Source organism: Ochotona curzoniae, unplaced genomic scaffold, assembly GCF_017591425.1.
Source record: "Ochotona curzoniae isolate NIBS_2020 unplaced genomic scaffold, NIBS_Ocur_1.0 scaffold_3208, whole genome shotgun sequence".
In the NCBI taxonomy this organism is placed as follows: domain Eukaryota; kingdom Metazoa; phylum Chordata; class Mammalia; order Lagomorpha; family Ochotonidae; genus Ochotona; species Ochotona curzoniae.
Window position 1 is genome coordinate 2,649,825 of NW_024467106.1, and position 4,372 is coordinate 2,654,196.

A 4,372-nucleotide genomic window follows, 5' to 3' on the forward strand; every position below is an offset into this window, starting at 1 on the left:
GTCGCCAGTAGCACGGGCTGTTCTGCTTTGTGTTTCCGGTGGTCAGGCCTCGTGCTTGCAGTGTGGGCATTAGATCAGTATTAGGTGGTCAGTGTAGACCGGCCAGTCCCGTGTCACAATGTGTGTGTGTCTCCCTCCTGAGTGTTCAGAGTGCTCATTGCACAGCCAAGCAGCAAACCCAGCCGGCTCCTGCCCGGCCAGTGGGAAGCAGTGTCAGCCTCGGGCCCTGCCCCTCCCGCCCCGTCCACCAGGGCGACCTCAGCACTGGGCTGTCCCATCAGGAAAGCTGAGCCGCCACAGGCTGCCGGCCACTGCTGCCCTCACAGCTGCCCGCCCGCACTGGCATGCTGCCGCAGGTACACACTAGCATGCCTGCCTCCTCTCTCGTGTTGGCAGACCGCTGCTGCAAGGGAGTCTGGGGGATGGCGAGCCCCAGGCTGCCAGGGAGGTCACCGGGCTGCTGCATTGTGGAAGACTCGTCCAGGCTGGGAATACACACGTTCTGTGGCCAACAATCTCATTTTCAGGAATTTGTCCTGAGGAGATCATAGAATTAGCTATCAAATTGTGCATTCATTATAACAGAAAAAATATTTTAAAATGTAAATGTTTCTTAATGTGTTAAGTGACAGTGTATTTCTAGAGTGAAATATTACACAGTGGTTAAAACTGATTGTGGTAAATCTGAATGACGCGCTATTTCAGAAAAGATATCTATTTTCTCAGTTTTGTAAACATAAGTAAAAGGAAATTGTGCTCATAGATACACTTGAAATGAGTGAAGTAACCCCTGGATGGGCGGGAGTCTGCGTGTTTAGAGGCTGCAGCTCTGGGCTGTGCGTGTCTGGAGACTGGACTCACCCTGAACCGGTGAGCTCTCAATTGCCGCCACAGGCCGTGAGCAGTTTTACCTGGGGGCCACTCCAGCTGCTCTAAGTCCCCAGAGACCTGCTTGCTCCTTGACTACTGCCCATGGCTTCTGTATAGCCCACTCCCCACAAAAGCATGGCCTCCAAGACCAGCTTGCAATGGTTCTGTCTTCGCTTAGGAAGCAGAAAGGCTCCTGTGTAAGCAGCAGGCATGCTGCCTGGGTCCCCACAAGAGCCCACGCCGCCCTCTGCAGGCAGCAGGCATGGTGCCCGGGCCCCCACAAGAGCCCATGGTGCCCGGACCCCCACAAGAGCCCATGCCACCCTGTGTAAGCAGCAGGCATGGTGCCTGGGCCCCCACAAGAGCCCATGGTGCCCGGACCCCCACAAGAGCCCATGCCACCCTGTGTAAGCACTTGGCTGGGAAGTTAGGGTCCCAGCAGGCCTGGCAGTCACCTGTACTGTCAGTTCAGCCAGAAAATTTGGGGTGAAAGTTTGTGTGACTTCACCTGCATCTCCATGCCTTTCCCACAAAGCCTGTCACCCTCAGCTTAGCTTATCCTGCAGAACAATCCAGGAATTGCTGGGTGGGAGCGGGGACAGTCGAGTAGGGCCTTGCATGTCAAGTGTGAGTCCAGGGGCAGAGGAAGGTCTCAGAGAAGCCATATTCGGGGCTCCTGAGGGGTCCCTAGGGAGCTGACCCCGGCCATGGCATCAAGCAGAAGAGCCCAAGAGAGGGCCGTGCTGGCAGCTGTGTCCGTGTGTATCCGTGAAGATACCGGGCGTCATGTGGACAGCTCCCACTTAGAGTGAGCAGGGAAGGGAGGACCCCTCCAGGAGCATCTGAGCTCGGGAGGAGGACGCAGGTGAGCCGAGGGAGGGCTGGGCGCGTGGCACAGCACCAGAAGAGCAGACACCTCACTGTCCATACTGCCTGTGTCGCTGCCACCACAGAGGTGCAAGTGGAGCCCGTCCGCCCTGGGGACAGACCTGCGAGGGGCACCTGCAAGGATGCCTGAAGCTGCCGAGCAACAGCATCCTCCCGGAACAGAACAAGCCCTTTAGGGTCTGGTGCTGTGGTGTAGGATGAAGCCAAGACCTGAGTACAAGGCTTCCACAAGGACACCAGGCTTTGCTACTTCCTGTCAGGCAAAGCAGGATGGCCCATGTACGTGGGCCCCTGCCCCCCACAAGGGAGGCCCCTGAGGAAGTCAGATTTACAGGCAGTAGGAGAGGCTGTCGCGAGCCCGGTCACCCAAATGCCACGAGAGAAATGGATGCTTGCAATCAAGCGTTTATTCAAGAGAGCACACATCAAGCAGGACGGGGAAGCCCCCGAGAGCGCCCTTGACTTTGGAAGTCTGCTGGCTTTGGCTCCGCTCTAGTGGGAGCCTGCTGGCTTCAGTGACTGGGACCACGGCATGGGTTTTTACACGATTCAGTGGGTCAGGCAAGCAGTTGTTACGTTCTGATTGGTTACTGCATGTTATCTATCGGCAACACTTGCTTTCTCTTAGTTCTGAAAAACATGTTTTTTCACATATTTATCAAGACACGTTTTCTTCTTCTTTTATCATTTTTACCATGGCTTGTTTTTCATGACATGCTTACGTACGTTGGAGCTTCTTGACAAGAATGATAAGGGGGGCTTACGTACGTTGGAGCTTCTTACAGGAGTGAGAGGAGAAGGCTTGCACACACGCAGTCTGGCAGTGATGGGGAGGTGGCCCCATTTCACCAGTAGTCTCAGATGGAGTCACCTCTGCTCAAAAACTCCAACATACATACTATATCCATTATTAAGCCACAGCATAATTTGCATAGGAGATTTATTATTACAGCTATTTCTGGGTCACCAATTTCAGATGAAAGTGTAGTAGTATTAAGGATATAATTGAGGTTATTAATGTTACTTCCCATATCTCCCATAGATTCATTTTTTCTACATCCATATTAAGTATGTATTGATGGAACGGTATAGATGCAGATGGGAGTAAATCAACCCTTACAACCAGACTGTTCCTATCAGAGACCGAGAGAAATCTTCCATCCTCTGGCTCACTCCCCGGGTGGCCACAGCGGCTGGAGCTGAGCTCATACGGAACCAGGAGCTTCTTCCGGATTTCCCACGTGGGTGCAGGATCCCAAGGCTTTGGGCTATCCTCTATTGCTTTCCCAGGCCACAGGCAGGGAGCTGGGTGGGAAGCGGGGTAGCTCGGACACAAACTGGTGCTCACATGGGATCCCAGCACATGGAAGGCAAGGACCTCAACCACTAGGCTACTGCATGGGGCTCTCAAATAAATAAAGGGGTGGGGCATGGGACCCTTTAAGTTGATGCTAGGCCAGCTGAAGGGGAGCAAGCTGGGAGAAGAAATTGCCCAAGAGTGCGTCAACCAAACTGACCAGCTCCCCTGGCATCTTCCACCAGGTGCCACCCTCATCCTTCATATGCAGCTTCCTGGACCGGACCGGCTTCCCCACTCAGCTCTCTGGCCATGGGTCTGCCACGGAGGGTGGCCCAGGCTCACGAATCCGTAAATGACTGTCTGACAGGAGAGATGTCCTTGGGGGTTAACAGACTCCCAGACTGAAGTGGGGACTGGGGAGTCTTTAGCACCCCAGCCCAGCCTGGCCTCCTCAAACCCTCTGCCCCTGGTACCAATCACACCCCTGCTGAACACTACAGCTGCCTGTGCCTGGCCAGCAGCTGTGTCCGGCCAGCAGCTGTGCCCGGCCAGCAGGGACCGTTGAAGCCTGTATAAACTGGCTTTACTTTTTTTCTCCACGCCATTGTGGTGTTTTTCTGGATTTCCAGGACATTTATGTAATCTAGCTCTCCAAATTCCAACACTGCCTAAATTTTAAGAAACCTTGGAGGCTCGCATGATGGTTCAGTTGGTTAATCCTCTGTCTGCGAGCACTGGGATCCCGTATGAGCACTGGTGTGTGTCCTTGCTGTTCCACTTCTCTTTGTTGCATCCAGCCCGAGCTTTTCCCCAAGAAGTGCAGGCCAGACGACTCTGCAAGGCAGCCGTTTATTGAGGAGGCAGATGAACAGACAGCCAGCTGGGGTCAGCTCTCCTTTCCTTCAAAGAGTGATGGGTTTGTACAGAACGAGTGAGTTACACAGCTATGGAACCAGGTGATTGGGCAGCACAGGAGGCAGTCATAGGAACACTGGGCGAATAGACCCTCCAGCATTGATCCCTGAGACCTAGGTTTGCTGGCAGCATGTTAACCTAGTGATCTGGCCTAAAAAGCAGGAAACTAGCAAAGCATTTTGTACAGAAGCATAAAGAACTGGTTAGCAAACTTCTGCAGGCCTGAACCAAAGTGACTCCATTTTGTGACTGATTTCACACCATCCTGCCTGCTTATGGCCTAGGAGAGCAGTAGAGAATGGCTCAAGTCCTTGGGTCCCTGCACCTGTGTGGGAAACCCAGCAGCTGCTCCTGGCTTTGGATCAGTTCAGCTCCAGCTGTTGCAGCAGATGGAAGATG